The sequence below is a fragment of the Enhydra lutris genome, unplaced genomic scaffold (assembly GCF_002288905.1).
Source record: "Enhydra lutris kenyoni isolate GAN:26980312 unplaced genomic scaffold, ASM228890v2 scaffoldscaffold57, whole genome shotgun sequence".
NCBI lineage: Eukaryota > Metazoa > Chordata > Mammalia > Carnivora > Mustelidae > Enhydra > Enhydra lutris.
In genome coordinates this window covers 6,070,939-6,084,142 of record NW_019154141.1, presented here as the reverse complement: position 1 = coordinate 6,084,142, position 13,204 = coordinate 6,070,939, and the positions used below count along the sequence as shown (strand labels likewise).

General features: G+C 36.6%; 1 protein-coding gene across 1 annotated transcript in view; it reads left to right on the top strand.

Annotated features, from left to right (window-relative positions):
* Window positions 1-13,204, top strand: part of LOC111158116 (centrosomal protein 112) — a 414,110-nt gene that overhangs the window by 127,239 nt on the left and 273,667 nt on the right. The window lies entirely within an intron of this gene.

The following is a 13,204-nucleotide window of genomic DNA, read 5'->3' as shown; positions in this document are numbered from 1 at the left end:
ATAAGTGGGGGATGGGCAGAGGGAGAGGGAGAGTGAGAATCTCAAGCAGAGTCTGCACTAAGCATGGAGCCTGACACAGGGATTGATCTCACGAGCCTGAGATCACGACCTGAGCCAAAACCAAGAGCTGGGCATGTGACAAGCTGAACCAGGTGCCCCTGTACATTGTCAACTTTAAGTATTTAATGAAACATTCCAAAGCCATCTTTTTAATTGATACCTTTCAAATTCTTCTTTTGCAGTAAAGTATAAAACTGCCTTGAAACAGATTTATTCTGATCCATTTTAACTTTTTTTTTGCATTGTCAAATTGTAAATGTTATAACTATTTCTACCCTCATGCTATACACACACACACAAACACACATATATATACATATATATGTATATATATAAAATACATATATATAAAATATATATATTTTTATATATAAATATATAAAAACCAGAAAGCCCATGTATGTGTGTATGTATATATATACATATGTATGTGTATATATATGTACATATATATATACACACATACATGGGCTTTCTGGTTTTTACAATTATCTGTCTAGTTAAAAAAATTAGGCTTTTTGTTAATACTACTGAACATGTATAGTTCAACAAAGGAAGAATTGATACCTTTTAGTGTTAAGTCTTTTTATGTAAGAAGATGAGAGGCCTTTCTATTTGTTAAGGTCTTTTTTTCTGCCATTCTACAGCTCTACCTTTTTTTGAGAGACATTAGCCATAATAAATTTGTGTTACTTAAATAGCACAAGTTGGTTCTTCTGTATTAAGCATGTGTGTTTAGTATTTTGACTATTAAGGTATGTAATGTGAAAATTGAAATACGTAGGAAGTTGTATGTTCTAGTTTTGACGTTTCACACAGAATGAGGCATGGATTTTACATCTCTGCACTTTTGTACAAACCATGTAATTCTGTATGAAGAACGCGAAACTCTTGCTTTATGTATACTTGCTTTATGTATACTTCTATACATAATACTATGCATCACTTGCTTTATGTATACTTCTCCTGTAGCCATTCAATGCCTTATATCTGATTTTAATCAAATTTGTTTATGAATTCCTCCCAACACCTATTTTCTTCTAGGATCGTTGTTGGTATTGAGTACACAGTACGGGACAGAGCGAGCAAGGGCTCGGCTGTGGCCACTGTGCATAGCTGTGCAGGCTTTGTGTTGCGTAATACACTCTTTGTTAGTACAGTAGCACGGCTCACTAAGTATTAGTGCCCCCAGTATGGAGGGCACTGTCCACACAGACCACCGTGTGGCGTTCTGCAAGTTAGATGTGTTTTTCCTGCTTTAGCTGAAAACATCAGATACTGTTGATTTCATTTTACTAACTTAGTATAAAATAGTTCTTTTGCCTTCCATTAAACTATTGTTGGGATTGCTGCACTGTTTGTAAAAGTAAAAATTTTGTATTGAAGGGAAAAATAAGTGTTTCAGGCATGATTTCAAGAGTTCAGGTTGGTAATTTATAGAAAGCCCAGCATCAGTCTGCTTAACCACCTCTGCCCATGGTATCTTTTGGAAGTGCAGTTGCCTGAGCAACTCCTAAGTGTCTTTGCTGCTCAGTCGGCTTTGCTTGACTGGTTTCCATCAACTCAGATGTTCAGACTGTGTCACGTTCATCCTTTGTGTGATGTTTTTCTCTGCGTGTATGCAGAATCTAAGTTAGTATTGTTTTCTTCTAGAGAAATAATAGTAACTTCTAGTAGAGTTTCTTTCAGCAAGTAAATAGTTCATATATTTATAATAATGGTATATAATGGATTTATAGTACCTAGAGTGAACGAATTATAAGAAAAGTAAAAATCTATTTTTAAAACAGACTGAAATGACTTTTATAATATAAACAAATATTAACATAAAATTAAAATATAACATAGTCATGTAGAGAGAGGGACATATTATTGTACCAGAAATAAAATTATTTCTGTATTTAAATTCTAAATTTGCCCTGGCCTGAACTCTTTGATATGGTTTTGGGAGGCATTAACATAGGTTAAGAGCATGGACTCTGGACCCAGGTGTCACAGATCCAAATTCCTGCTCAGCTTACTAGATGTGTGACCTTGAATGTGGTGCTTAACTTCTGTGCGATGCAGTCTTTACATCTGTAAAATGAGGACAGTAATAAGATCTTCCTCCTAAAATTGTTGAGAGGCTTGGACACGTTAGTATAAGCATTTAGAACAGTGTCTATTCCATACGTATATGAGCTCTTAATATTTTGTTTCTCATTGCCTTATCAAAGGATGCAAACAATTTCTTCAGAAGAAGTAATCTTTCCCTGGCATCATTTTTTTTTTCTAATGAACAGCTTTATTGAGGTATAATTATCACACCCTGATATTTACTTATTTTAAGCATATAGTTCAGTGCTTTTTAGTAAATTTACAGTATCACCATGGTTCAATTTTAGAACATTTCCATCACCCCAAAAGATCCCTTACAGCACCAGATTTTAGAAGGAAATTATCATAATTGATTTTCTTCGGACCATAAGGAAAAAGTAATAAGGGACAAGATCTTTGACAGTTATTTTGTGGTCAATGTTAACTGACCACTTCTTATTTTGACTGTTAGTAAAAGTTGAACTCCTCATACTGAGATTTATTTCAGCATTTTGTGGAGGTCTAAGCTAGTGTAGCCCTAATATGTTGCTTCTGGGTTATTTAACTCTCTGATGTTTCAACTTTGTTGGAAGGATATATTTAGAAAACAGATTCTGTGTGTGGTGTGTGCACATGCGCGTGCGTGGGGATGCTCCTGCAAATGCACTGAAAACGGCCTGGAAATAGATGTAAGCGACCGTGTTTGGTGCTAGAGTAGGAGTGATGTTCCCTTTTTCCTCTCTGTTCCTCTCTTTTCCAATACGAAGAGTGTATGCTATGTTTGTAGCTTAATAGTAAAAGACAAAAGAAACCAATACAGATTTTAGAAGGAAGAATTGTGCCGTATTAATAATGGTGGGCTCTGCTTGGCAAGAATAAGGGACTTAAAAAGAATTCATGTGTATTTTACATGTCCTAAAATACATGTGTCCCGCAGTTCCTCAGAGTCTCGACACCCTTTCAACTTGACCTAAATCTCTTTGTCAGCATGGGCTAGAGCAGGCGATAAATCCGGATAGCCTCTGGAAATCCGAAGTCTAATTATTTTGGATTTTGATTGGGGGGCGGGGGAACCTTTCTTGTATTTCATATAATAAAAGGCTAGGTGATAAAGTTAATAATACCTTTTTTTATAGGTGAGAATTTTTGTCACCTAGAATGAAGGGATACTGTGCTATAAGATTTTAAGATAGGCCATTAGGAAGCCTATGGAATATAGAATAGGAAATACAGCTTTCTAATAAATGTACAATTAGGGTATTCTTTTTTTTTTTTAAAGATTTTATTTATTTATTTGACAGAGAGATCACAAGTAGGCAGAGAGAGGGGGAGATAGGCTCCTTGCTGAACAGAGAACCTTATGCGGAACTTGATCCCAGGACCCTGAGATCATGACCTGAGCTGAAGGCAGAGGATTTAACCCACTGAGCCACCCAGGTGCCCCCAATTAGGATATTCGTAACGAAAGTAAAAGGTATTCACCATGAGAGATTATTTTGACATTTTTGACATGCTTTAAGTTTTCTTATGGGAATTCACATTTAATACATAGATTCATTTTCCACTTTTAATATATGAATCTTATTTTATAAACTTGAATCTGATTGTAATACACATATTTTTATTCCTAATGTCAGAGCAAATTACATGCACTGGTTCTTAATCCCAAGAGTATAAAGCACCATGCACTGGTTCCCAGTCCCTGGGGAGGGCTCCAACTACATGGAGTATAGTGGAGATCATCACAGTGCCAGCCACCAGGAACAGGAGTGCAAACATTTCTGCCTACTGTGTCTTGGTATTGGAGTCATCAGGAGCACAACACAATCAAGCATTGAATGGAACAACGCTTTACTTACATAGAGAAGAGACAGAGCAAGATTAGCTTCAGGAGTGGGCCCAGTCCACCATGGACCATGGCTCTCTCCTGATGGCTGTCCCAAGGCAATTTGCCTACCTCTCCTATGCTGCAGTAGAAAGACTCTGTCCTCTTCTGTAGAGGACGGATCTAACAGTGGGTTTGGCCAGGTGCCAGATGATGCACACACTTCAAGCTAAGACAAAAGAGCATCCTTTAACCTGAAACAGAGAGAAATACTCCCCAACAAGGTGATAAGCCCAGCACAGGCTCTGGCGGGTCTTTGTTGAGAAGTGTTCCAAGCCCCAGGCCCATTCTTATGTGGCTGAGTTGGGGGAAGGGGGTTCAAAAGACTGCATGTATGAGGCTGCCTTTCCTAACACCTAAATATCCTAATATTTCAAGGTAGGTGAATCTCATGCCTGACCTGTACTTTAGGGAGATTATCCTGGCAGGAGTGAGAATATCAAATGTATGAGTAACAAGAAATTGGAAACGGGAACGTAAGGGAGACGAGGACCCAGTAACAGTCCATGTGAAAGGCAGCAGACAGAAGGCAGTGAGACTGTGGCAGGGTATAAAGGCAGCTGCTCTGGAACTCTTCGGTTTCATCTCAGTGCCTTCTTAAAAATTCAGAGTCAGAATGAACTTCCACAGATAAATTCCGAGAGATAACACTGACGGAAAAGCTCCCTTGCTTTATATTTTTATTCTGTGTAGGAGTAACATAGATGGCTGAGGAAATGGAAACCTGAAGTAAAAGGACTTCATTTGAAAATTTTGTCTCATGATCTCAGGAAATATACATTTAAAGATGTTTACTTTTTATTATTAAAATTTGTTGCCAGCTTTATTAAGGTATAATTGACATAGAGCATTAAGCTTAAGGCATACAGTGTGTTGATTGGATATACTTTTATATTGTGAAATGATGATCACGTAGCCTTAGCTAACACCTTTGTCAGCTTGCAAAATTACCATTTCTTTTTTGTGGTGAGAACAATTAAGATCTACTTTCTTAGCCACTTTCAAGGGTATAATACAGTATTGTTAACTCTAATCACCATGCTGTGTATATTAGATCCCAAGAACTTAATCAGCTAGTAACTGGAAGTTTGTACTCTTTAACAAACATCTCCCCCTTGTCCTTTCCCTTCTAGTCCTGGTTTTCACCATTTTACTCTTTTTCTGTGAATTGGGCTTTTTAAAAGATTTGTTATATAAAGGATACCACGCAGTATTTGTCTTTCTCAGTCTGACTTATTTTACTTAGCATGATGCCCTCAAGGTCACTCCATGTTGTTGCAGATGACAGAATTTCCTTCTTTTTATGGCTGAGTAATATTCACTGTGTGTGCATGTGTGTGTTATGTACATATCACAGCTTCTCTATCCATGCATCTGTCGATGGACACTTAGGTTGTTTCTATGCCCTGGCTGTTGTAAATAACGCTACTGTGAACATGGGGGTAGAGATACATTTTTGAGTTGGTGTTTTCATTTCCTTTGTGTGTATTCCCACATGTAGTATTGCTGGAGCATATGGTGGTTCTGTTTTTAATTTTTTGAGGGTTCTCCGTATTAAAAGATTTTATTTATTTATTTGACACACACAGAGAGAGAGCGCAGGGGGAGTGGGAGAGGGAGAAGCAGGCTCCCCGCTGAGCAGAGAGCCTGATGCAGGGCTCCATCCCAGGACCCAGGGTTCATAACCTGAGCTGAAGACAGCCGCATAACGACTGAGCCACCCAGGTGCCCCTCAGCCATCATTTCTTTAAATAAACTTCCTACTCTCTTCTCCCTTTGCCTGAAACTCCAATAATTCACAAATTGGTTCTTTTGATAGTTCATGTAGGCTTTATTCATTCTTTTTCATTATTTTTTTTCCTTCTCCAACTGGGTAATGTCAAAGTTACTGTCTTCTGGTCTTCTGTCTCATAGATTTTTTCCAGCCTGATCCGTATTGCTCTGGATGCTTTCGGTTCTTTCTCATGGCCACTCTCTGCTGCATTTGTCGTCTCACTCGTTGTATTCTTCAACTCCAGAATTTCTATTTGGTTCTTTTTTTTATAATTTCTGTCTCTTTGTTAAACTTCTTATTTTGTTTGTATACTGTTCTCTTGATTGCACTGAATTGTCTTTTGGTGTTTCTAAGTTTCCTTAAAAAATGTATTTTGTATTTATCATGTACATTGCAGATCTCCATGTCTTTGGGGCCAGTTGCTAGATGATTGTGATCCCCTGGTGGTGTCATGTTTCCTTGATTTTTCACATTCCTTGAAGTTCTGCGTTGCCATCTTCACATTTGACATAGCAGTCTCCTACCAAGGGTCTTTACTAATTGCCTTCAGGAGAGAAATACCTTCCTTCAGCCCTGCTAGTTATTCTGAAGCTTTCTCAGCCTTTCTAGAGTATACCTGCTGAATGCTTCTTCTTCCCTCTTGTGGTGGAATTCTTAAGCTTGTGTGCCTTTTTTTTTGATCCTGCAAGATATCTGGCCAAGTGCCCACACACTCTGCTGTTTTTACAGAAATGGCGCTAATACCCACATTTGTGGTCTCATCCTGGCCCTCAGATTTAGACTGGCTTTTTATGCTTTCTCACTAGCCATTTGCTCAAGCTTGCTCTGATTGCTGCCATCGGGTGCTCACGCAGGAGCTGGCCTGTGCATAGGGCCTTCCCAGTGGCTCATGGGAAGGCTTCTTGATGGAGTCCATGATGCAGTGAATAGGACCTGAGTCCTGTGAATGCCCCACGAGAGTCCCGTCTCCCATTCTCCCAGCCTCTTCCTATGCTGTAGTCACACAGCTCATCCTCCAGTACTCTGGATGGAGTTGGACAGGAATGAGCGTCTCTTGCTCAAATTTTAGGTTTGTGAGACCGTATTGCTACATAGCATTGTAGTTTATTCTCATTTGTTGAATAATATTACAAAGTGAACATACCACAGTGTATCTATCCATTCTATTGTCAGTTCCTACCTTGGGGATATTATTAATAGTGCTGCAATGAACATTCCTGTTATGTTTCTTTTGGTAAGCGCATATACACATTTATGTTAGATATATACCTTCATCCAAATTTTTATATTGTGCCAAGCTAGATGCATATATGGAGAAGACAGTCTTTTCGACTATTTAATGGCATTATCAAAGATCCAAGTGAAGTTAGCGGGGGATTCAGGTGGGTTGGGAATGAAAGGGAAGAAATTATTGGAGGTCCTTCCCTCACTTTTACTTCACCCTCGTGCAGTTTTGAACCTCTTTTGCTGAGAACACAGTCATTACATGAGCCAACTTTCTTTGTTTGGGAGGATCAAAGACACGAGTGATCTGATTCATGGGCATGCAAGTTGGTGAATGGTGATGATAAGCTAATTGAGCAAGTATTACAAGTAAGGAAAAAATATGACAGTTTCTTGAGGACTTATTTTATTACTGATTTTTAAAATGTCCTGCCTCCATTAAAGATTTCTGCTATCAATAGCTGTTTTTTTTAAAAAATATATGATCATATTTTCAGGTACCACTGCTTTGTCAGGTACAATTTAATTTGCACATAAAATTATTAAAAAAAGTTCTTGATATTTTCTATAGTAATTTAGAATGTTCTTGAATTATGTATATATAATGTTCTTAAGTTATATATATATATTTTATATATTTTTTTTTGGTTGTTTTTTTTTTTTTTTTTTTTGCTTTGAAGCCAACTCTTAATGTTAGTGATAGTAAATGTTTACCATTTGGTTTATTGGAAGTCATTCTATAAAATTATTTATTTATATAAAAATGAGTAGTACCTCTTCTTTTGCCTGACTTCATAGTTTTGTTTAAAATGAGGAAATTTATGAAATACTTTTGGGGTGTTATTTTTCCAACACATTTTAGAAAACACAGTCTTTTCTTGTTGAATCTACACAGTATTTATAATGTCTCTTCAGTGGAAAACAGATTATTTACCCCTAAAGTTATATTTTTAAATAAGTTATATTTTTAAACGTGAGTGGAAAAGCTTTCCTATAAGGTTCTTGAAAATCTCCTTCATTTATCTTTTGGTTGTTGGTTGTTATAAATCAACATTTTAAAATATTAGTAGGAATGGGGATTAATCTTCAAATAGGAATGCCTTAGAGTGTAGATAATAAAACTGCAATGTTATAATGACAGTGTTTTTGTACTTTTATTTGCTGGAAACTAATCTTAAAAGAAGACAAATGGAATGCTAAATAATCTTGTGATTATTCCAAGAGGGAGTGAGCTACATTTTGATTAGGTTTGTTTTTTAATGGAACATTGCTTATTGTAAAAATTTGGATGAAGTTCCATTAAAAGCAGATAACCTTCCAGTTTACCCAGGAGCTTGAATTTTGAATTTTGGTAGAAAGGGAGAGCTAGGTTCAATCAGTCTTGTGCAGGAGGAATTTTAAAGTGTAGCTGAATCGTATAATTCTAAATTCAGTTTTACATATTGCCAAAGTGAGGGATTGCAGCTTGGTCGTTTTGTTTGTAAGGTTGGTAAAAAATAACTTAAGGTATTACTAGTGATATATACTTTAAGATGGAAAAAAAAAAAGTGAATTAAGGAGTATGTAGAAAGAAGCTATAATTTCTGTGCATAGTAAGTGAATGAAAACATCTTTTCCTTGATAAGAAAAATTATTCTGTTTAGAAAACAAATTTGTGCCTTTAAAAAGTTTTTTTGGATGATTAATTATAAAAACTGTTCCACTACAATCTAAAGTAACCTATAACTTATGATACTTAATAAGGAAGATGTGGTATTAGTTTTAACCAAGACTATTTAAGTTGAAAGATGAATTCAGTTTGCAAATTGTCAGATACAATTCATGATGTATTGTTCAATGAAAATATGTCAGATTTTTATATCTGCCTATAATGTTACCTCCAACAACCTAGATATTTTGTAGAGCGAGGAACAAGAAGATTGCTGCGTATGATAGCATTGCAGATTCTACGTAACCGGAATTAGATTAATATGTCAGGGTAGGGTTAAATGTAACCAGAAACTGGTAAGTTATATTATAGTTGAATTATTTAAACAGTTTGTTATTTGTCACTGCCCCTTTTGTTCTAGGCTAATCCAGGAGGGAATTGCTTTTTTTCTACCACTGGAATAGAGAGCTTATGTTAAAATGAACCTATGCAGGGTCCTTGGAGGGTGAACTCTGGATACTGACATTATCCAGTGAGAAAACTTTTCGAAGTATCTATTGTTTAGCTTCGTTTTTATTATAAAACTAGTATATACTTACTGAAGAAAATTGCAAAATGACAGAAGAGCACAAATAAAATCAAGATAGCTTATGATCACATTAAATAGAGCTATTTACTGTTACTCCATTTTAATTACTCTGAGAACACCAAATCTTGAGCTCTTATACAGTGATAACATCCCCTCCCATACTCTAATCTTTTTTTTCTTTTCCCACGCTCTTTAAAATTGTCTTAGCCATTCTTATTTGCTCTTCTATTTCAATTTCAGAATCAGGTTTTACTAAAATTTTGTTGTTATTTTATAATATTTGCATTGTTTTTGTAGATTAAGTAGAATTAGAAATTTTACTAGATTGGTTTATTTCTTCCATAAATTGTATATTTCTCTATTAGTCTATTTTAATGGATTTTAAGCTTTATTTATCTGAGAGAGAGAGAGAGAGCACACATGAGCTGGGAAAGTGAGGAAAGGGGGAGCAAGATAGAGGGAGAGAATCCTCAAGGAGATGCCCCCTGAGCATGGAGCCCAATACAGGGCTCGATCGTAGGATCCTGAGATCATGAACTGAGCCAAAACCAAGAGTCAGAGGCCTGACTGAGCCACCCATGTACCCGTATTTTCATGGCTTTAAATGTTTACAATTTTCTCCACATATATTTTACAAACTTTTGTTAATTTATTCTTATATATAGTTTATGATCCCATTTTGAATTTTTACCTTTTTTTAAAAAATTATATTTTCTAATTGAAGGGTCCAGCAGACAGAAGTACTTTTTTATTTTTTATTTTTTAATGAGAGAGAACATGTGTGTGTGTGTGGAGGGGTGGGAATGAGGCAGAGAGAGAGGGAGAGACAGAATCTCCAGCAGGCTCCACACTCAGCATGTAGCCTGCCACAAGACACTGAGATCATGACCTGAGTCGAAGGCAGGTGCCCAATTGACCGAGCCACCCAGGTGCCCCTGGTTGAAGGTTTTTGAGGCCCCTTTATAAGGTTAAGGAAATTCCCTGTTCATTTCTAATTTTCTAAGAGTTATGTTTTAAAAAATCATGGGTGGGTGTTATAATGTACCCCCAAATTTTGTTTTATTGCAATTATCATATGCCTTCTTTAAATGATTTTTATTTACTTATTTATTTATTTATTTATTTATTTTAAAGATTTGTTTATTTATTTGAGAGAGAAAGAGAGCGAGAAAGTGAGAGTGTGCTTGTGAGCACAAGTCAGGGAGGGGCAGAGAGAGAGAGGGAGAGAGAATCCCAAGCAGACTCCACGCTGAGTGCGGAGCCTGTGGCAGGGCTTCATCTCAGGACCCTGAGATCACGACGTGAGCTGAAACCAAGAGTCAGGCACTTAACCAACAGGCGTCTCTTGAAATGATTTTTAAAAATTTACATTCCACTTTAAGCAAATTTCAGTTATACAATACAGCATTACCAACTGTAGTTACCATATTATACTTTAGATCCTAACTCCATATTCATCTTACAGCTGTAAGTTTGTATCCCTTACCAACCTCTATTCTCCCCATGTCTAGCTCCCAGCAATCACTTTTCTACCTTCTGTTTCTGAATTACTTTTTTTTTTTTTTTTTTTAAGATTCCATATGTAAGTGATATCATGCAGTATTTTGTCCTTTTCTTCCTGGCCTATTTCACATAGCATAATGTCCTCCAGGTTCATTCATGTTGTTATAAATGACAGAATTTCCTTCATTTTTAATAGAGAGTGATGTTACATTGTATGTGTACACCACGTTTTCTTGATCCGTTCATCCACAGATAGACACTTCAGTTGTTTCCGTACTTTGGCTATTGTGAATAATGCTGCAAGGAACATGAAAATATAGATACCTCTTCAAGGTCATGGTTCTGTCTCTGTTGGTTATAGTTTCAGAAGTGGGATTGCTGGATCCTATGGTATCTGTTTTTCTTTTTTCTTTTTTTTTTTTAAGATTTTATTTATTTATTTGACAAAGATCACAAGTAGACAGAGAGGCAGGCAGAGAGAGAGAGAGAGGAAGGGAAGCAGGCTCCCTGCTGAGCAGAGAGCCCAATGTGGGGCTCGATCCCAGGACCCTGGGATCATGACCCGAGCTGAAGGCAGAGGCTTTAACCCACTGAGCCACCCAGGCGCCCCCTATGGTATCTGTTTTTAACTTCTTGAGGAGCCTCAATACTGGTTTCCATAGTGGCTGCACCAGTTTACTTTCCCACTGACAGTGCAGGAGGATTCCCTTTTTCTGCACGCTCATCAGCACCCGCTATCTCTTGTCTTTTTGATAATATCCTTTGTAACAGGTTTGTGGTGATATTTCATCGTGGTTTTGATTCACATTTCCCTAATGTTTAGTGATGTTGAATACATTTTCATGTAAATTTAGGGCTTTTGGAGGGAGATCTTTCTTTCTTTCTTTCTTTTATTTTAAATGTAGGTGTTATCACTATCAACTATCCTCTTAGACCTGCTGTGGCTGTATCCCATAATTTTGGTTGTTGTGTTTCCATCTTCATTTGTCTCAAGATAGTTTTGTAATTTCTCTTTTGATTTCTCCTTTGATCCATTGATTATTCAGTAGCATGTTACTTAATCTCCACATATGCATGAATTTTCCAGCTTTCTTCTTGTAATTGATTTCTAGTTTCATACTGTTATATGAAAGATGCTTTGTATGATTTTAATCTTAAATTTATTAATACTTGTTTTGTGGCTTAACATCTGTCCTGGAGAATGTTTCATGTGTACTTGAGAAGAATGTGTACTCTGCTGCTACTGGATGAAATAGTCTGTAAATATCTGTGGGTCCATTTGTTGTAGAGTGTAGCTGAATTCCAGCGTTCCCTTATTGTTTTTCTCTGTGCATGATCTATCCATTGTTGAAAACGGGTTGTTGGTATCCTTACTATTACTGTACCACTTCTTTTTTCCCCCTCCAATTTGTTAATATTTGCTTCATATATTTCTTTCTTCCTTTTATTGGGTGCATAAATATTTACTAATGTTATATTCTCTTGATGAATTGACCCTTTTATCATTATATAATGACCTTCTTTGTCTCTTGTTACAGTCTTTGGTTTGCAGTCTGTTTTGCATGATAGATGTATGCATCTACCCCTGCTCAATAACTTTTTCCATCCCTTCACTTTTAGTCTATATGTGTCCTAAAGCTGAAGTGAATGTTTTGTAGGCATCAGGTAGTTGGGTCTTGTTTTACCCACTTAGCCATTCCTTGTCTTTACATTGGAGTATTTAATCCATTTACGTTTAAAATAATCATTGATAGTTTGTGGATTTACTGTTGCCATTTTGTTAATTGTTTTCTGGTTGTTTCATAATTCTTTTGTTCCTTTCTTGCTCTCTTTTTTTTTGTGATTTGATGATTTTCTATAGCAGTATGCCTTTTTTCCTTTTTCCTTATTTTTTGTGTATTGATTGGGGTCCCAACTCTGCTCTTCAGGGATAAGCTGAGAGTTGGGAGCTTCTTCCCTATTACACAGCACCGTACTGGGGTTGCTTATGGTGGGTGTGTGTGTGCATTTCAGCCTTTCTTACCCAATGTGATGCATCTCTATTGTATATTCATGAGTTATTCCTGCAGACATTAAGAACTACTTCTTTGTTTGCATAGCCCTGTGGGACTTGTAAATGCAGGCCCCATTCTCTATCAGAGCTAGGCAAACATAGGAGTTACTCAGCTAGTTTCTGGATTTCTTTCAGAGTTAATTACTCCACTTGCAGCTGTACATTCTGTGTCTGTGGGAGGAGGGGCTTCCTGTGACTTCATCTGGGTTGACCCCCTCTAATTTGGACTTGTTTTTCTTCTTCTTTCTGAAGAAAGAAAAATATATATAACACACATATTGTAATAGACATGTATGTAATCACATGCAATATACATGTATGTATATACACGCACCTACATGTATGCAATGTATATAATATGTAATATGCATGCATGCTTATACATATGTAAT